The sequence below is a fragment of the Triturus cristatus genome, chromosome 10 (assembly GCF_964204655.1).
Source record: "Triturus cristatus chromosome 10, aTriCri1.1, whole genome shotgun sequence".
Lineage (NCBI taxonomy): Eukaryota > Metazoa > Chordata > Amphibia > Caudata > Salamandridae > Triturus > Triturus cristatus.
Window position 1 is genome coordinate 1,171,630,157 of NC_140593.1, and position 22,250 is coordinate 1,171,652,406.

Below are 22,250 nucleotides of genomic sequence, written 5' to 3' on the forward strand. Positions count from 1 at the left end.
CCTAGCGAAGCCGAAACTGTAAATAAAAAAGAACTTAGATGCGCTCTCTATTCGTCATATAGCATTACAAGAACTGTGTTGGAATCAATGAAATTCTTTGTTTCCAGTTATATGGCTTATGAACGGCACTTCTACCCCCTACCAAATTATCTCACCCTACCCATGAGTCATTGGGAAAGGAGCTTCTTATTCCGCCTTAGGGCTGGGATAGTTACATTTGCATTGTGTTTTCCTTTGGGCTACCACCCGAAACTTGATTCACTACCCTGTCCATGTGACGGGGTGAGTGGTCAAGCAACCCAACACTTCTTGTTTTTCTGCAAATACTACATGAAATATATCAAGTGGCTCCTTCTCCCATTTTTTAACAAGAGCAGGCCCATCAGTTTGGATTCTGCTTATTCATGTATGCTTGCCTTGGCTGACGAAGAGCTGGTTTTTCGTTTAAGCACATTTCTGAGAATTGCCACCAGGGCGCGCAATACAATGCTTAATCACTGAGTTGTAATCATGTATGGACAGTTTATAATCATCGAATGGATTGGTTTTATATATTAGTGATTTATTTATTATTGACGGGTTTTTTTGTCTCAATTTGCCCTCTAAATTTCATGACATTGTGTTCATAAAACTGTAATTCTTACTATTATGTATTACTATTTTTTTCTGTTATTTTAACCATTGTCGCACTTTTATGGATACAATGTTTATACGAATAAAGTTTGTGAACTGAACTGAACTGTTTACAACATTATACTCCTGTTAACTTGAATGTGTTTGTTTATATATAAAAGAAATAATAAATGCTTATGATTAATAAAATGATAAAATATGTGTATTAAACCAATAAAGAAATCCTTTTGAGTAATTCTGTCTTTATCAGTATCATAAAAAAAGCATATATACTGTTGTATTTAAGCCACCCGGGTAAAGCAAAAAAGCCATTACATTTGTAAATATTCCTGTTGGTCCTTGATTCTGCATTTTTCTCAAATTCTTATTGCGGTTTTATGACTTGTAGCATTACCAATCTATTTCAATTTAGATTTTGTCTCTTCCTTGTGAAATGTGTTGTAATTAGTCCCTTTAAAGTGCTGAATACAATATAAGAATGATGTTCAATCCATTGCTGTTTAATAGATATTTCTGTCATTCCTATTTGTTGCAATGCGGTTCTGTCCACATAGATAATATAGTTTTATGATCACTCGTTTTGGACTTTTTACTGTGCGTGACTCTCACTACTTGTGTCTCAATGTCAGGACCCCAAGATTACAGATAGGTTTAATTGCGCATCGAAGATTCAAAGTTTGTACACCCCGAGCAATGGAAGGTACTTGGGTGGAGCTGACTCGGAAATGGCGCCAGAAAAGGCCACCAGAACCGAGTAGCTGTTAGCGTTCTAGTGTTTGGCAGAGAACGCGCTGGAATCATAGGTGAGGCTCGCGCTGCCTAGGAACTGCGCACTTCACCAAGAATTCTAGAGAGTCAAGTGTGCATTTCAGAGCGCGCTGACTAAAAGTGTTTCAGTTTTCGCTCGAAGGCTTTTCAGAATCTAAACTGAAGGGCTTTCGGAAGTCAGTAGATACAAGTTCGAAATCCGAGTTCAATGAAGTTAAGTGACTTTTGAGGAGAACAGCAAATCTTAGTTTGTGAAGATTTCACACCGAGTCGTCAGGGAGAGGAAGCAGCGTCAACAGGAGCATCTGAAGGAAGAACAAGAAAAATGAAGCTAAGTTAACGAGTGTATATTTGTCACGTCAGAGAACTGAAGTAAATTACTGAAATCATTAGAGTCATAGAACTTACTGTGAGGAAAGTGGCCTTACTGTAATTCTTCACAGAGGTAACGAGTAGTAACGGCAAGTCCTGAAAATTTGAAGAGAGAATTGCAATATAGGTTAGAACGCTTGAGCAACTACAAATAATTAGAATAAGATGAAACCATACTTACCACAGAAATAAGTCGTCGAACAGTAGCTAAGTACAGAGAGTAAAATACCACCACGAAAAGAAGAGAAAGCATTAAACACACAGATGAATAATTACCAATAGGAAAATACCCCAAACTCAGTAAGTAGAATACCAAATTAAAATAGATAACATCTAGTTAAAAAGAAAGCTGAAGTTCTTAACAGATAAATGTAAATATATTGCAGGTGTGTAAAAAGAAAAAGAAGCTGTGAATCAAGGCAGATTCCAAGGAAGATAAAACATAGGAGAATGAAAAGAAAAATAGGAAAGTAAGTGAGAAGCACAGAGAGAAAGATTTATATGAGGCAGATAAACCTTGGGTTCTAGCAATTTCCTTTTTAATTGCAGACGAAGAATATAGTTAAGGAAATAAAAGCACACACAGAAAAGAAATAGAAGAGAAGCTGAGTTCTGAAATTGGCATGGTAAGGAAATAAGGCAATAGGGGTTAAGAGATAAGAGAGGTTAAGGACTAAAAGTTTTTGATAACAATAACTCTTGTCTACAGGTTATCTCTTCAGCAAAATAAGTCTGCTGGATGGACTCCTAAAGGAAGCCGCAGAACAGTCTCTTCTCTCTTTTGTTATTTTATCCATTTTCCCCCTTCCCCTAGATAGCCACTCTAGAGACTTGTCACACTAAGCTCTGGATTGCTGTCGGGGTGGATTTGGGAACTAGCATCTCTGTTCCTGTGTAAGTTGAGTACCGTATAGAGTCTGACAGAGTGAAGTGCCCACGTTGCATTTTACACCCGAACAGAGATGGCTGAGGGAATAGACGTACAAGGTTTAGGAACAATATTAGATACCATACAAAAAGAGTTAAGTGCAGTCCGAGAGGAAAACCAGAGCCTCAGATTAGAAGTAGTAAATTCTAGAAAAGAAACCGCAGAATTGGCGCAAAGGCTTAGACAACCTTTGGGTTCAGGGTCGGACGCTCATGCTTCATTGACAGAAGGGACTAATAGGATGACAACTCAGGTGATTCACTCCCTCTCACCTGTCATTCCATTAGCGGCACCCGAGCGTTTTAGTGGGGATCCGCAGAAGGCTCAAATATTCATTACGCAGTGCTCATTACACTTCATGTGCCGCCCTTCGATTTTTCTAGATGCTCAGTCTCGAGTGGCCTTTGTGTTGTCATACTTAAGTGGGGATGCAGCATCCTGGTCTTTGCCTCTGATTTCAAATGACGATCCCATATTGCGGAATTATGAGAACTTCAAAGAAGAGTTCCTTCGAATATTTGACAGAAGGCGGATATCCCAAGCCGTAGACAACGAGCTACTCGACCTGAAACAGGGGAACCGCGATGTGGTCTCTTATTTGGCTCAATTCAATAAACTAGTGGTGGAAACCAACTGGCCTGAGAGTAAGAGAGCAGCGGTAATTTATTGAGGTTTAAGAGATGAGCTAAAGGATGCATTGGCCGGATACCCAATAGACCCACAGAAATCTCAGCGTTGGTGGATTTAGTGCTGGAAATCGATTTCCGTCATGGGGAAAGAAAAGGTGAAAAAAGGAAAGATTTCAAGTCAGTGATTCCACGATTTGATCCAGTAAGGTCGGAAGGAGGACGAAGCAATGAAGGGCAGCAGGGCATCGAACCAATGCAGATTGGTACAATACGGGGTCCTCTTTCCAAAGAAGGGAAGGAAAAGAGAAGAACCAACAACCTATGCATGTACTGTGGATCGGGAGGTCATTTTGTACGTGCGTGTCCAAAGAAACCCAAGGTAAGTTTCAAGCCGAAGGAAAACTAAAGGCACCATCTGTTGGAGGAGTTGAACAGGTGGATGCGATTTTCGATCAGACTCCAAAAGAACATAGGGTGGCCAATACTCTACAGTCTGCAGCGCCACATCTAACTTTATCAATGGAAATCAGGTTTCGACACATGACGCTGAGGGAAGTCTCAGTGATGATCGACTCAGGAGCCACCGGAAACTTTTGCGATCTAAAGTTTGCGAGCAAGGTGGGAATCAAAGCCATCAAAAAGTTAAAAGCTGAGCCCGTTAGGGCTGTGGATGGAACCAATCTGTCCTCAGGTTCAATATTCAGTCACACAGAATTAATTCATCTGATCTCGAATGACGGACATGAGGAGAAGATCCAGTTTAACTTGATCGATGCCCCCCAATTCCAGTTGATCCTTGGGCTTCCCTGGCTTACTGAACATAATCCAACAATCAACTGGAGTACCAGAGCCATTAAGATGGAATCAGATTATTGGTTGGGAAATTGTTTCAGAGGCCAGCTGCAGGAGCAAGAGGTGAATCCTGCACATTTGTTGTGTCAGACGCGAGATTCAATTTGTGTAATCCATGTACAAGACATACCAGAGGAATATCGAGATTTTGACGACGTATTCAATGAAGTGGAGGCAGAACAACTACCACCCCACAGACCTTATGATTGTAAAATTGAGATAGAACCCGGTTCAAATCTACCTTGCAGCCATGTGTATGCCCTTTCGGAAAAAGAACACCATCACCTAAGAGAGTATTTGGATAAGTAGCTAGCAAACGGCTTCATTCGTCCGTCGCAGTCCCCAGTCTCCTCGCCCCTATTTTTTGTGCCAAAGAAAGAAGGAGATTTGAGGACTTGCATCGATTACAGAGCCATCAATAAGATTACAAAAAAGAACCGTTATCCATTGCCGCTAATATCTGTTTTGCTAGATCAAGTGAAAGGAGCAACAATTTACATGAAGTTGGATCTGAGGGGAGCATATCATCTGGTGAGAATGAAGGAGGGCGATGAGTGGAAGACAGCTTTCAGAACGAGGTTCGGCCTATTTGAATATCAGGTTATGCCCTATGGCAGAGGTCTTCAAACTGTGGGGCACGACCCCCAGGGGGGTCGTGGAGTCCTAGGAAGGGGGTCGCAGATTCCCCAGCTTCACTTGTCCCTGTAAAAAGACAGCCGTCCTAGGATGGCTTATTAAGATCGTTATCAGCTACTTGCCTGAATGAAAGGCAAATGCGCTGGTAATATGCAAGTGTAAAGGATGCTTGGGAGCAGTTCTGGCTCTTTGTGAAGACAAAGAAGTATGTGTTTTTTAGTTGAAGTGCAAAGAGTTAACTACTGGGCTGGGAAGTTCTTCGTTTTAATTTTACTGGCATTTACACAGCCCTTAGTGCCCCTAAAGAGGCATTGAAGGGACAGTTATGTAAAAAAACAGAAAACAGTATTACATACGCTCTGGTATTATTAAAACCTACATTTTGAAAGCATGATTTTATTGTAAAACTATTCACACGTTTTGCAGTATTGTATCTTACCCTGTGTGCAATGCAAGTATAACAAATGTACTTACATATTCACAGTGCTTTCCGTCATAGGCTGTGACTTCGTAGCACTAAAAATACACATCACTATTCTCCACTGCACCAATCAAGATTTAATTCTGTGGATCTCAGGTTACACACAGACCGCTGTAGTGCATTAACTAATAGATGTTTCATAATGTGCTACAGTCCATTTCCCACTGAGCAATAACTTATTTTATTTATTTTTCATATACACTGCCGATTATTTTATATGTAGATACCTGAAGGTGAAAGACCTAAAAAACGTACAGAATATTTTGTGCTTATTTTTGAGAAGCTTGCATTGCCAGAGCATCACTTTTTTTGATGCTCCGGTGGTGCAACCATCTCAACCATACCTATGAGGCAGTGCAAAGTCACCCAGCATGGCTTTGCATTGCTTCATAGATATGGAGTAATCAGTAAGACATGGCAGCGCAAGTCACTGTGTTGCCTTACTCTGCGTCAAGGAGGTGTTCCATGAGCTTTGCGTGGGGTTCCCACGCAAAGACCATGGATTTTGATGCTGCCACATATTTACAAAATCACGTTAACCAGGGGCAGCTCCAAAAACTGATGCCTCTCTAGTGGAGGCGTAACGAGGAGAAATGTTTTAATTTCTCCCCGTTTTTTCCTCTTTCCATGTATGCTGCATTCTGCAGCACTCATACAAATAGGAAAACACCCCTCAGGATTGTTTTGGGGAAGGAAGGTGCCACTTTGCGTACAAAAACAATTCTGTCTACATTGGTGCTAGGCAGCAATTTGGGAAGGGAAAAGGACTGGAATGCACCATATTTCATAATTACAGTGTATTCCTTCCCTTTCACATTGGCATTGGGCAGCGCCGCAAGAAGACTTGCAGCGCTGTCCTATGCCAATTCCTCATAAATAAGGCTCTTTTTTTTTAGCTACACCTTTGGCTACACCCCTACACTCAATGACCTTTGGTTTGCTAAACACTGTTTAATACAATTTCCCCACCGTAAAAATATTTGCTGTGGTAATTGGGGGCTGTTAGAAATGGGGGTCTCTAGTTAGCAATGCTTTGCACCTTTGGGACCCTTTCTTCTAGTCAGGGTAAGATACACTACTGAAATGACCCCTGCACACTCCCTTGGTAGCTTGTCACGAGCAGTCAGGCTTATTTCAGAGGCAGTGTGTAAAGGATTTGAACATAACCAACAGCAATACACTGAAAACACTACAAAAGGACACCACAGCAGTTTAGAAAAATATCCAATTCTTTATATATTCAAAACAAGGCTAAAACGATAAAAATCCAACATACATTACTTAAAAATATGCACTTTGCGGGGAGCTGGCGTCGGTCGGTTGGTCCAGTCTGTGGTGTGGGATGGGGCAGTGTGTCGCAAGACTTACAAGCAGTGCCCCAAAGCCACGGTGCGGTCACGGTTGTCGAAGTCAGTGACGGCGTCAGTGAGACCAGGACGGCGAAATTAAACTAGGCGGTGCGGAGTGCAGTGCCCACAGGTCACGGTGCAAGCAACAGCTCGGCGATCGTCATCAGTGAGACCAGGGTTGCGGTGCAAGATGCAGCGGTGCCCTCTGCGGTGCCTTCAGGGCATTGAGCCAGCAGCAGAGTCAGTGACGGAGTCGGTTGCTTTCCCCCCTCTTTTGCAACTGAAACCACGGTTCCAGAGGCGGTACCCTGAGGTCAGTGAAGACTTTGCGATCCCTGAGACTTCAAAACAGGAGGCAACAAGTAAAGAAAATTCAGACCAGTCCTTTCACTGCCCAAGGCAGAAGCAGCAACTGCAGGACAAACCAACAAAGCAACAACACAGCAAAGTTGCAGTACTCCTCTTGGCAGTTCTTCCAGCTCTTCTTGGCAGGTTCCTTGATTCCAACGAGTTCTACAGTTCTAGGGTCTGGACCCCAATATTTATACTCAGTTTCTCTTTGTGCTTTTGGGCAGAGAGGTCCTGTGCCCAGCCCAAACCAGTTCCATCCTCTCTGGCCCAGCTTCCTGGCAGGAGGTGAAGACAGCATTGTCCAAGGCAGACCAGGCCCAATCTGGTGCAAGATAATCTCCTCCCACTACTATAAATACAGCCCAGGTCTATTCAGCTCAGCCCTGACTCATCCAGGAAAGGAAGGACACACCTTGACCTCCCCAGTAGCTGTCTGATGAGAATGCACATCCCCAGCCCCTGTCACTCCAAAGCCAGACAGTCAATCCACAAACCCAGCAGAGGCACACAGGATGGCTAAGCATGAAAATGCCTACTTTCTAAAGGTGGTATTTTCAAACACAGAACATAAAAATCATCTTTACTAAAAGATGCATTTTTATATTCCGAGTTCAGGTGTGCTAAACCCCATTTCTCTATCTTGTTCCAATGGGAAGATATGCTCATAAGATGTTATAAGTAAACTCCCATTATTCTATGAGACAGATAGCCTATCCATAGTGAAAAATGAAACACACTGTAATTCACTACCAGGACATGTCACACACACCAGTACATGCCATACCCTTAATATATACGGCACTCTGCCCACATGGGTACCTTGGGCTTACCTTAGGGGTGACTTACATGTAAGAAAAGTGAAGATTAGGGCTTGGCAAGGGGGTGCACTTGCCAGGTCAACATGGCAGTTACAGACCGCGCAGACTCTGCAATGGAAGGTCTGATAACCCTTTTCAGGGCTGCATGGGTGAGTGACACAATCAGTACTGCAGGCCCACCAGCAGCATTTGATTTACAGGACCGGCTCCCTCAGTGCACTTTACTAGGGACTTACTAGTAAGTCAAACATGCCAATCATGGAAACACCAATCCATAAGACAATTTACAATAGGAGCACTTGCACTTTAACACTGAACAGCACTGAGAAAGTGCGCAGAGACACTGAACCAGCAAAAACAGAGTCAAAACTAGGTCAGAAAGAAAAAAAAAGAGGAAAAACATGCCAAAAGGTGGCAGGTATAACAGGGGCATTTATAGTTATCGATGGATGTTGATGAGGAGAACCAGTTTCTAGAAAATATTGTCCGAAGGGGTCCTAACACCTAAGAAGGTTTGACAAGGGGGTCTTGACATCAAAAAGTTTGAAGACCACTGCCCTATGGGCTATGTAACGCTCCCGCAGCCTTTCAACACTTCATTAACGATGTATTGAAGGAATTCATCGACCAGTGTGCACTGGTGTACATCGATGACATCCTTATCTACTCTGAGAACAAGGAAGAACATCAGGATCAGGTTAGAAGGGTCTTACAGAAGCTGAGAGAAAATAGACTGTTTGTAAAGCTAGAGAAGTGTGCTTTCAGTGTCTCTCAGGTTGAATTTTTGGGCTTTGTAATTTCACCCACGGGCATTCTTATGGACCGCAAGAAGATCGAAGCGGTGATAAATTGGAAGTCCCCCGAGAGCGTCAAAGAAGTACAAAGCTTTATTGGTTTTGCCAATTTTTACCGGAGATTCATTGGAGAATTTTCGCATAAGATTTTACCACTCACCCGTCTATTGAAAAAAGAGGTCAAATTTGAATGGACAACTGAAGCTGAAGAAGCCTTCCGATCCCTAAAGGGAAGTTTTACGTCAGCCCCAATCCTACAACATGCAGATCCGACTGAACCATTTTATGTGGAGACCGATGCCTCTGATCAAGCGGTGGGAGGAATTTTGTCCCAACGAAGCAAGCAAACGGGGCAGCTGCATCCAGTCGCCTATAGGTCAAGAAAATTAACTCCGGCAGAAATAAACTATACCATCACAGAGAAGGAGCTATTGGCCATAAAAGACGCATTTAAAGATTGGAGACATCATTTAATGGGGGCACAGCATCAAGTCACAGTATATACAGACCATAGAAATTTAAAATTTCTAAAAACAGCCAGAACCTTAACACCAAGACAATTGCGATGGTCGCTGTTCTTTGCTGATTACGATTTTGTCATTACTTATCGACGACGGGCCCAGAACAGAAAAGCAGATGCCTTGTCTAGGATAGACACAGAAAATCAAAAGACACCTCTAGGAAATCAATCCATTTTCCCAAGTGAGAAGATTATTGGAGCAATCACTTCAGTTGATCTTGAACAGGGTATCTCTGACGCAATGGATGAAAAGACCTTGAAAGAGTGGGCGAAGAAGGAAGGAAGAGAGGTTCGTAATCAGTTGCCCTACTTCCAAGGAGCTCTGTATATTCCCACTAAAGAGTTGCAGCAACAGATTATCAAGGAATGCCATGATGCAAAGTTGGCAGGACATAAGGGAGAGGCAAAGACCAGAGAAATGATCCAGCGACACTACTGGTGGCCTGAAATGTCGAAGAGTATTGAGCAATATGTTAAGACTTGTGAGATTTGTGCACAGGGAAAATCCGAAAGGCAGGCCCCAAAAGGTTTACTTATGCCCTTACCCACTCCACCTTATCCTTGGCACGCTGTTACATTAGACCTTATAACTGACTTACCCCTTAGTCAGGGCTACAATACCATCTTAGTAGTAGTAGATTCCCTTTCTAAAATGGCTCATTTTACAGCTTTAAAGGGAGTGCCAACAGCTAAGCAGTTGGTGACTCATTTTAGTGCTCAAAGAGTGAAAGTACATGGAATCACAGATAGGGGTCCACAGTTTATTTCCCACTTTTGGAAATCTTTCATGGAAGGGTTGGGTACAGAAGTCCGTTTTTCCACCAGTTACCACCCAGAAACTGACGGTCAAACCGAGAGGGTGAACCAGGAACTTGAACAGTATCTGAGATTGTTTCTTTTGAAACAAGAAGGAAATTGGTCGGACTATTTGTGGGCAGCAGAGTTCGCCCATACTAATGCAAAGAATGTTTCCACTGGGTATTCCCCTTTCTTTATGAATTATGGAAGACATCCCAACTCGACCCTCAGGCAAACCGAGATCTCAGTTCCGGCGGTGGAGGAGATCGTAACACAGTTAGATCAGGTACATAAGAGGGCAATTGAAAATCTTGAACTAGCTAAAGAAAGATATAAGAGTTATGCAGACAGAAAGAGACGAGTAGGCCCCTCCTTGGAAATAGGAGACAGGGTTTGGTTAAGTACTAAGAATTTGAGATTGAAAGGTAATCGGAAGTTTCAACCGAGATTTATTGGTCCATATCTGGTAGAGGAGAAAATAAATCCGGTGACTTACCGAGTTCAATTGCCACCAAAGTTGAAAATACATCCAGTTTTCCACATATCCCTGTTGAAGAAGGCTCCAGAAGATCTACGAAAAAACCTGCCTCCAAGGCCTCTTCAGCTAGAGACTGGTACTGAATTTGAAGTCAAGGAAATTCTAGACTCCAAAATACAAAAAGGGAAGTTATACTATTTGGTGGACTGGAAGGGTTATGGGCCCGAGGAAAGGTCTTGGGAACGAGAGGAAGATGTCCATGCTCCAAGATTAGTTAAGGCCTTTCACCTACGATCACCAACTAAACCCCAGAGGAGAGAACCTGCCTTGTTGGAGGGTACAGTCAGGACCCCAAGATTACAGATAGGTTTAATTGCGCATCGAAGATTCAACGTTTGTACACCGCGAGCAATGGAAGGTACATGGGTGGAGCTGACTCGGAAATGGCGCCAGAAAAGGCCACCAGAACCGAGTAGCTGTTAGCGTTCTAGTGTTTGGCAGAGAACGCGCTGGAATCCTAGGTGAGGCTCGTACTGCCTAGGAACTGCGCACTTCACCAAGAATTCTAGAGAGTCAGGTGCGCATTTCAGAGCGCGCTGACTAAAAGTGTTTCAGTGTTCGCTCGAAGGCTTTTCAGAATCTAAACTGAAGGGCTTTCGGAAGTCAGTAGATACAAGTTCAAAATCCGAGTTCAATGAAGTAAAGTGACTTTTGAGGAGAACAGCAAATCTTAGTTTGTGAAGATCTCGCACCGAGTCGTCAGGGAGAGGAAGCAGCGTCAACAGGAGCATCTGAAGGAAGAACAAGAAAAATGAAGCTAAGTTAACGAGTGTATATTTGTCACGTCAGAGAACTGAAGTAAATTACTGAAATCATTAGAGTCATAGAACTTACTGTGAGGAAAGTGGCCTTACTGTAATTCTTCACAGAGGTAACGAGTAGTAACGGCAAGTCCTGAAAATTCGAAGAGAGAATTGCAATATAGGTTAGAACGCTTGAGCAACTACAAATAATTAGAATAAGATAAAACCATACTTACCACAGAAATAAGTCGTCGAACAGTAGCTAAGTACAGAGAGTAAAATACCACCACGAAAAGAAGAGAAAGCATTAAACAAACAGATGAATAATTACCAATAGGAAAAGACCCCAAACTCAGTAAGTAGAATACCAAATTAAAATAGATAACATCTAGTTAAAAAGAAAGCTGAAGTTCTTAACAGATAAATGTAAATATATTGCAGGTGTGTAAAAAGAAAAAGAAGCTGTGAATCAAGGCAGATTCCAAGGAAGATAAAACATAGGAGAGTGAAGAAGAAAAATAGGAAAGTAAGTGAGAAGCACAGAGAGAAAGATTTATATGAGGCAGATAAACCTTGGGTTCTATCAATTTCCTTTTTAATTGCAGACGAAGAATATAGTTAAGGAAATAAAAGCACACACAGAAAAGAAATAGAAGAGAAGCTGAGTTCTGAAATTGGCATGGTAAGGAAATAAGGCAATAGGGGTTAAGAGATAAGAGAGGTTAAGGACTAAAAGTTTTTGATAACAATAACTCTTGTCTACAGGTTATCTCTTCAGCAAAAGAAGTCTGCTGGACGGACTCCTGTAGGAAGCCGCAGAACAGTCTCTTCTCTCTTTTGTTATTTTATCCATTTTCCCCCTTCCCCCTAGATAGCCACTCTAGAGACTTGTCACACTAAGCTCTGGATTGCTGTCGGGGTGGATTTGGGAACTAGCATCTCTGTTCCTGTGTAAGTTGAGTACCGTGATTAGAGTCTGACACTCAACTACGATAATCACATGGCAAATGGACTAAGCATGTTTACTGCCAGTTTCCACCTTTCAAGATAAGGCTGCTGCAATGCAGCTACAGTTAGGGGAACATTTCCTGGTAAACGTTAACAGGAGAGCACACGTATGCAGGCTTTGCATGGGAGACTTCTGTCATGCGCAGCCTGGTAACTGCATACAGGTAGCCTGCCGCAGAGTAGACTCTGCAAGGTTAGATGTTTATCTGGGATATGCCTTATTATATTTGTGGGCATTCATAGGTAAAGACAGTATAGATAACTGTTTTGTCTGCAGTCTTATACATATAGGACAAAATCAGCCTGAGAGTGCAGGTTTGTTTTGCTTAGGCCTACAAAGTTCTTTGAGGTAGGAAACTGGGATGAAACATGTGCACCCAGTTTGACTAAGCAGGTCCCAAGATAATACAAGTACACCTTATGCGTGGTCCAGAATTTTCACATTTTTGTGGCTTAACTGAGGATCACAGTCCAGGTTTTTTTCACCCATTCTGGGCTGATCCAACGCCACTCTCATTGCACTGCAACAAGTATTGTGAAACCATTTGCACATTTTGATCCTCACCAACTTGCTCACCTGCGTGAAATCCAGTGTTCGCTATATACATCTGCACTTGAGCATTCACATGATTTGGCATAGAAGCTTGTGGAACCTGTAACTGTGGAGTAACTAACTGCTGCTGCTGCTGCTGCTGTTGCTGTTGCTGATTCACAACCACATCATTCTGCATCTGTGGATTTAAATTTTGATTTACCCCATTATTCTTCAGAACAGATCTACACTTGTTCTTCCAATGTCCAAGCTTTCCGCACGCATGACAATGATATTTTGTTTTCAACTCATCTTTATTCATTTTACATATACCTCTACCTCCATTGAATACCTGACCATATTGATTCTGACCTTCCATCTGATAATCTGTTTGTGAACCACTGTTTCCTTCTTGCTGTTCTGCCACTTTTACTTGTGCCCACATCATTTTCTCTTTTAACTTTTTGTGTCTCGACTCAATATCATCACTACAATATTTTGCATACCTCAAAATCTCATCTACCATTTTACTCTGCCAACAAATCAAATTTTGCTGAATCATGCTACTGATTTCTGGTTTTAATCCAAACACAAAACGATACACAAAATATCCCATAACTTTATATCCAATATTCTCAAACCCACTGTAGTGCTTGAACACCTGTAACAGCTTTTCATAGTAAGCATGTACCGTCTCTTTTGGTTCTTGTGTTGTCCTGTCTATTTTAAGCAAATCTGTTTCCTTTGAAGACATTTTTCCTTCCAGATAAGTGATTACCTGATTATATTTTTTCATCACCTCATCAGAAGCTGCACTTGTTTTTGGATCTCTAGGACATTCTTATTTAGGCCAATCAACAGTAATCTTACACTTAGTCCATAAATCAGCTGGAACAACAATCTCAAACAAACCAAGTCCTTCAACAAAACTTTTGAAACTTTCACAAACCTCTCTAGCTGTTTGTACCACTCAACAGGTTTCTCCCTCAACCTAGGAAAATCATTTGTGAAGGTTAATATATACTGTCCTGTCCAGGGAACGTGAACATATCCACCACCTGGAACTCCTCTCATCGGACACACCCTTTCAGCTTGTCCTGTCTCCCTCAATGGAAATAAAGACACATTTTTGCTAGCAACCATTTCTACCTTTCCACCGTTCTACATCTCCCCATTTCTTCAAGATGCCCATCAACTCTTTTACTTGCAATCTTTTGTCAGATGCATTCAAACTCTCCAAGTATTTTTCAGTAAAATCCAGTCTATATATTTTCTGTAACACCCTTGACTAATCTATCTCTACTCCATATTCACAAGCAGCCTCTGTCAATTTCTCATGAAGATTTCTTGCTCTCCAAGTAATTTTTTTGCACAAGAATAACAACTCTTTATCTCAATAAGTACTCAATCTGTCAGACTTACTGTACCAAAAATCATTTCTTCCAAATCCACTCTCAGTTTACTCTCATCTATACTCTGTGGTTGAGGTTTTCGCTTTCCATTCCCCTTATCCAGTCATCTAACTCATCTGGCGAAGGACCCATTGAACTCCCTGATGCTGGAGTGACATTCTGCACTATTCTCCTCGGATCCATTTGCCCACTTCTCTTTGGGGTTCATTTATCAACTCACAAACTGGAAGATCAATCAATGAAGTACTTTTTTCAGTTTGTCCAGCCTGATCAGCTACCGTCACTACTTCATTCATAACACTATTCATTGTGACTGTCAACGCATGTACTCACGATATATTCTGTTTTTCTCCATACAATGGAACTATGGGACCAATTGTTACCGGCACTGTCAATGCTTCTGCATTCAGACTCAAATGATTAATTTTCTGAGTCAACTCCTCTCTCACTTTATTCAATGTGTCCATTTCACTCTCTTGTACTACTCTAGTGACTACCGGAACTTGTGGAACCTGCGGCATTAGTGGGGTTCCCATTGACGGTGCATTTGGAACTGTTTCACTTGAGTTTTTCTGATAAGGTGGAGGTCTTTTATTCAAGATATCATCTAACAATTCATCATTAGATTCACTCGGGTCAAAATGTAATCCTAATTTATCTAAATTCTTTTCTTTCTCTTTACATTTGTCTCCTGTCGATTCCTCAGCAACTAAAACTGAATACAAACCACCCGCTTTTACAGCTTTCCTCCATATTTTCATTTGATCATCCCATCTTCCCTCTGCATACCTAGATATCATATTTCTGTATCTATTTCCATTCCTGTATTTCTCTTGTTTGTATGCCTCATATTCCCATTCCTCTAACGCTTCATACTGTGTAGGTCTAGGATTTGGTTCTAGTGAGTTCATTTGCCTTCTCAAATTCTCCAAAATCCTTGCATTAAATGTACTATGCTCTGGGAAATCCAAAACACCATCATCTTCCGTATATTCTACCCAATTCTCCAACCATGTACACGTATGGTAGCCACGTTCCAACATCATAAAAGAAGCAGGGGTTCTTGGAGGTGGAATAGAAATCCCCTCTCTAGTTATTATTGGTTTGTCCTTTTTAAAGAAACTCTTTATTCTTTTAATCATCTTAATTTTTCTGACTCTTCACACTTAAATATCTTTTAATTAACAAACAACAAATTCTTTGTACTTCTGCTTATTCTATTTGCTAATGGTCATCCAATCCCAACGCGATTCACACCAATCGACCAATCACAGCTCTCTACATATCTACTATCTCAACCAATACTAATGCGGCTCACACCAACCGGCCAATTAGAGCTCACTACACGCCCGCTGCCTGACCAATGCCAGCGCGGCCTTTTATTACATCGGTATTACTCCTGCTACGGAGAAATTCTACCCGAGCGGCAGCTCACGCTAGCAAACTTACTGTTTGCAATCGCGAATTTACCGATCATATGCAGGGTTTTTTGCACTCCACGAACTCTGCGGAGTGCAGAAAACTTCGCAAACTCCGCAAACGGAGCGAATTTCACCGCCCAGTCCTAGTAATAATGAGTACTATCTGTCTTCCTATATTAGTAAATAATTACAAACTGAATGTACGGTTAACAATTTTTATTGAGAAAACATGTGAATATAAAATGCTCATCATGTACAGGTTTACAAGGCAAACAAAGAATAAGTCAGAGAGAGAGAACATAATCAAATATAAAACAGTTTCAAACTCATATCAAAGAACAAAATGCAAACGAAAGAGTGGATAGGCGTAGAGACAAAAGTTTCAGAGATAGATACATTTGCAAATAATTATGCAAAATACAGATCATTTAGCTATACTAACCTAAAGATTCAGAGAAATACCACTGACTGGCCACGGGGATAGCGGGGGTCCCCTGAGACAGATTCAAGGAACAAAGATTAAATCAGGCTCTGGATACAGGACAGAAACAGGAAACAGGTAGGCCTCTATCAGCAAACCGACGGATAGCGACGATCTCCCCTCAAAGCTCTTCGGCAACATCCCTACTCACACCCCCCAGGGCACCTGAATTGTACCCTAAAACCTACATGCCCAACCCACAGTTGTTGAAACATTTTCAGAAACTCAGTCTCTCATTGGCTGATTTAGGGAATGTTCTGTGGTAAATAAAAATACCGGACTGAATTTCATACGGGATCTTAAATAAAGTAAAATAGCTCAAAATAACAAGAGGCAGAATCCGTGGTATAAGAGGTTTTCTAATGGGCTTTATTCCATTCAAAATGGCCGACTCGAGTCGCGGCCTTCAGGTTCCGTCACCACGAGGGTTCAGGAAGTGAAGTACAATAATTTATTGACAGACATGTATTTTTATAATAAGTACATTACAATGAAACGAATGTAGAAGGCGTAACATTTGATAAGAAAAGTGACAAAACAGGTACGTAATCGAAACTAGGCGTAATAAGGAATAAAAGAAACATGATTGGTTAGGATTATCAGACATAGGCGGATCTATAAGATAATACTTGGCATGGATGCGCGCGCAGCAGCATGACGTGTAATTGACGTGCAACTAGGGGGTGAAGGGGACTTGACATTTAGCTCTACATGTGGAGACGAGAAGTCTGGGGGGTCAAGTCAACCTAATTCCAAATCATATCTACCATCCTATGTTTGGAGAACTATGTTATCCACAAGGAAGGACTCTCGGACAGAATCTAGTCTATACTGACTGTGTGCGTGCACAAACGTCTAAGTGTCTATATGAGATGCGAGGGGCAGAAAACTTTCCATGGCAGCAGGGCTATGAATCACTTGCAGGAGGACGGAAAGGCTGAGTCCTTTGCTTGTGAGCTAAAGGAAATGTTTACCTAAATCACTAGACAGGAATGCATCGGCTGAAGAGCAAAATAGATAATTCGAAGGTGAAATACAACTTCTTGGCAGACAGGCGAAAACTGGCCGAGGCAGGCACCGTTAGCTGCACAGGGAGTAGGACAAAGTTCATGGATACAGATGCGAGCTCAAGCTGAAGCTGTCAGAGACAGAGAGCAGGGAAAGGCTTGAGGACAGAATCGGGCCTACTTGCCTGAACTGTAAAAATGAAGTAACTTAGCCATATAAAGTCGGTGGCCTTTCATACTTAGGAATCGAATATCCAGCCCTGTGATGGCGGATCTGACAGAGAACATGTCGACGGTAGACACACATATGTTTGCGTCTTAGAAACTGGAACTGGAGGGAACATACATGTACTTGTAACATGCATATAGAACCGTTGGGGTCCAAGATAGGGGACATAACTGATCAGGAAAATCCACATTTCCACATTCCCTCCTTGTCCCCTTCTTGCCCTTCAAGAGATATCAATCTTCATCATTCCATCGATTTGCTCATGGAGCATCATTTCTTCTTCCTTCTTCTTCCGGCATTTTGAACGAGAACTTTGATATGGAATGCATGATGTGGCACACAGACCACAAATCACTGGTCCACATTGTAGGCATAAACAACAACTGAAGAGCATAAGAAGGCCAATACCTAGGAAGGATAAAACTCTCCATCCCCAGGCTGATATCACACTCCAAAACCACCCGGACCACGTCCAAGTGCCTGGATTTTCGTGTATCTGGCTTACAATCTTATGAAGGCGTGTTATAGCTTTATATACAGATGGCGAATTTTCTGGTATGAATATGCAGCAGCTGGATCCGATGACCCTGCAAGCTCCGCCCCTATCGGCCAGGATGACGTCAAGGACAAGACGATTCTGGAGAACAACAATTCTCATCACTGATTGTTCCTCTGTCAGATTGCCTAGGGCGGCTATAGTCTCGTTTACTACAGCTTCAAGAGTCTTGGTGAGTCTGCGTATCAGCTTACTATTTGATATTGTACCTATATAGGGAAAGATACCTTTATTGAAATCTACATACTTGTCCCATGCTGTCTCAGTATAATCGACAACTGGGAGATCTCTTCGCTCTCTTTTGTGTACTAAATGAACATTTCGATAATAATCAGGGGGAGCTAGGAAAACAGGTGGCAAAAGGAATGCTATGTAACAGGTACCATCCCAATCTAGAGGCAGACGCATATATGCCGTCTGACCACATATGAAGTAAGAATGGCGAGAAGCTCTAAATGAAGATTTGCCTTGATCACTATATTCTACTGTAGTAACACATTTACTATGGCCCATATGTATGGAACCAACTTTTCTCACACATAATTCACCCTTTACTGGAAATACTGACATAGTGGGCAGAATTAGTTCAACTTCGGATTTGACATTCAAAATCATAAGATTAGGCGTAAAATTACCTAATTTATACACTTCATTTTCTAAATCAGTTCCTGTTCTACTGGGGTGACCCTCCTTATTAGGGTGACAGACTTTGAATAAAACTAGATTCAGATTTCCCCATATCCAATGTTGTTGATAAACTGCTGTGTCTGGGTCTATGGAATTTAATAAACTAAACCATGCTCCACAGGAGCCATTGTGTGTGAATGGATGTGGAAAGAAAGGCAGAACTCCTTTGTTATTCTGATAGGGAGGGAGTCGGCCACACACCCAACAATTGGTGGCATTACTAGTCTGATGGGAATGATGTAACATACTAATGAATGTGTTATTGCGCAGCGCAAGTCTATAGGACAACTCATGTGGCGGTAGGTCACTAAAAGAATGTTCTGCAGCAACATTATAAACATGTCTAGAGATAGGATGATATATGTGCAAAATCACACTCGTAATAATTACTAAAATACTCAATAAAAACAAAATTAATAATGTCCTCATACAGTAGCTACGCAGTGATTTACAATACGCCTGTCGTTTCAACATTTCTCGGGTATTTTCTCTACTCAGGTCCAAGGGATACATGTCGGAGACAATTCAACCGCTTCACCTTGGAGAGGACTTAAACAATCAAATTGCTCGACTGTTTGGGCCTAAGCTTTAATTTATAGCACTGAGAGTCATTCTGTTCAACAAAAGGAAGTTTTGAATCAGTCTGTGAGGGAGTGCAGGGCACAGTGTCTATATCTGAAGGTAGTCCATGAAATTTTTTTATGTGATTTGAATGAATCCACCCTTTGCGTCCCTCGATCTTCACGGCTGTTCTTGTGGTCAACAGGACCAACTTGGGTGCTTTCCACCTGGGCTCCAGTTGATTTTTCCTGTCGAAATTTCTCACAAAGACAAGATTACCCGGAACAACGTCATGGGGTTTCGCCTCAGTGTTGTCGGGAAAGGCTGCAGCTACCTGTGAACGAGAAGATTGTAGTGCAGACATCAAGGAAGCCAAGTAATCTGTCAGCATGTTACAGTCAATGTCAGTTATTTTGCGTGGTATAGGCGTCCCCCACATATTCGGCGGTCTACCGAAGATCACCTCATACGGGGATAGCCCTGTTCTAGAGTGTGCTACCATTCTCATGTAAAAGAGTGCAACTGGTAATGCTACTATCCAGTCGACACCTTTCTCTCTACATATTTTGGACAGTCTGATTTTCAGTGTCTGGTTATGTCTTTCTACGAGACCTGCTGCCTCGGGGTGTCGGACACAGTGGAATTTCCACTGATATCCCAACAAGAGTGAGACATGTTTCATTAATTCGGATGAGAAAGGCTGACCGTTATCTGAATATACAACACGTGGTAAACCGTACCGTGGGAAGAATTCTCGAACTAGCTGCTTGGCAGTAGTCGGGGCAGTGTAATCTGATACGGGATACGCCTCTGTCCAACGGGAGAGAGCGCAGACAACTACGAGGACATATTTGAATCCTCGACAACGTTCCATCTGAATATAATCCATCTGGAGGACTTCAAAAGGATGGTCAGGAGGCTGAAATCCACCCTGCTCTACGGGAACACTCTTTCCTGGATTAAACTGACAACATATCATACAGGTACGAACTTTTTGTTTAGCTGCTGCTCGTAAATGTTTGTTGAACCAAATGTGCTGAATGCTGTCTAGCATAGCCTTCTCTCCTAAATGTGCTGGACTGTGAACTGTAGCTATAATGGCTTGAACCATGGAATCAGGGAGAAACCATACAGATTTCTCCTTCGTCATCCATCCTTGATCTGTCTGGATCCCTCCTAGTTCAGTCCACTTCTTTATTTCTTCTGCTGTGGCATGTGTCTGTATGTCAATTACGTCAAGTGCGGGATCCTTAATTGTCATACACTGTGTTGGTGTCTGAACTATTGGCTTTGTCATGTCTAATGTGCGATTCTGAGCAGTCTGTTTAGCTGTTTTGTCAGCTAAATCATTGCCTTGAGAAATGGTATCAGTAACCTTCGTGTGTGCTTTACATTTCATAATCGATATAGCAGTGGGTAGATGTATTGCATCTAACAAAGCATGAATGAGGGGCCCGTGCTGAATGTGGGCACCATGGGAGGTTAAATAACCTCTCTCTCGCCACAGCACGCCGAAGTCGTGTACAACTCCGAATGCATAACGTGAGTCAGTGTATACATTAACTTTCTTATTTGTGGCTTGAATACAGGCTTGCGTTAGAGCAATAAGTTCTGCTGCTTGGGCTGACAAAGTATCTATACAATGTGTCTCAATAACTTCAGTGTCTGTTGTGACTGCATACGCGGCCACTAAATCTCCTGTACTTGTTCTCATGCACGATCCGTCTACATACAACGTCAGGTCTGGATCTAACAATGGAACGTCTGTCAAGTCTTGTCTAGGTTTCGTCTTTATTTCAATAATTTCAACACAATCATGAGCTAGTGGGTCTGTTCCAATTACAGGTAATAGTGTAGCAGGATTCAATGTATTACACCGTCGGATCTCTATGTGTGGTTGAAACAATGTCAGTTCATAACCGGTAAGTCTTGCTATGGTCAAGTGTTGTGTTTGTGTTCGGTTCACAAGAACCTCTACTGCATGTGGTACTTGAACTGTCAATGGGTGTCCTAATACTATGGCATCGCTTTGTCTGATTGCTAAAGCTGTCGCTGCCACTGATTTCAGGCATGCAGGCAAAGCCTGAGCTACGGGATCTAATGTACTGGAAAAATAAGCACATGGCTTGCGTGATCCTGCTTGATCCTGAGTGAGTACTGACAAGGCAGTACCTTCGCGTTCTGTAACAAAGAGTGTAAAATGTTTGCTATAACATGGTGTTGCTAAAACAGGTGCTTGACATAAAGCTTCCTTTAGGCTTTCAAAAGCTTGTGTATGTTCCTGAGTCCAAGGGAGAACAGTCGATGTGGCTGCCTCCTGTGTGGTTAACTGAATGAGTGGTTTTGCTAGAAATGCGTACTGAGGGATCCACTGCCTACAATATGAAGTGAGGCCTATGAAAGCTCGCACCTCCTTTTGTGTCTGGGGTATTGACATGTTAGTAATTAACTGGATGCGATCTGGTGTAAGCTGCCTTCCCTCCTTGGACAGCGAGTGACCAAGATAAATAACTCGCTGAACACAGAATTGCAGCTTAGAAGGGGACACCTTGTGCCCCTTGTCGGCTAGGAAATGTAAAACTGTCAGAGAAGCTTCTTCACATTCTGACTCGCTTCTCGCGGTGATCAGCAGATCATCGACATATTGAAGCAGTGCAGTATTGACTGGCATGTGGATACTGTCAAGTTCTCGTTTCAATGCTTGGCTGTAGATGCTGGGGCTTTCTGTGAATCCTTGGGGAGCGCGTGAGAATTTAAAGCTGCGCCCATTTAAACTGAATCCGAACAAGTATTGGCTTTCCGGATCTATTGGGACGCTGAAAAAGGCATTCTTGAGATCGATTACAGTAAAGAATGTTGCTTCGGAATCAATTGCTGTCAACAATGATGATATATCAGGGACCACAGGGAATTGTTGTACAATGCACTTGTTTAGTTCACGCAAATCAATAACCAATCGGTATACTGGTGGGGCAGTAGGATCAGTTCGTTTAAGAATCGGAATTATCGGTGAATTACATACATTGGAGTCTGTTTCTACAACTACTCCCTGGGCAATCAGCTCATCAATGATTTTCAGCAAAGCCACTACAGCATCATGCGGTAACTTGTATTGTCGCATTCGTGGTAGTACCACTCCTGCTTTC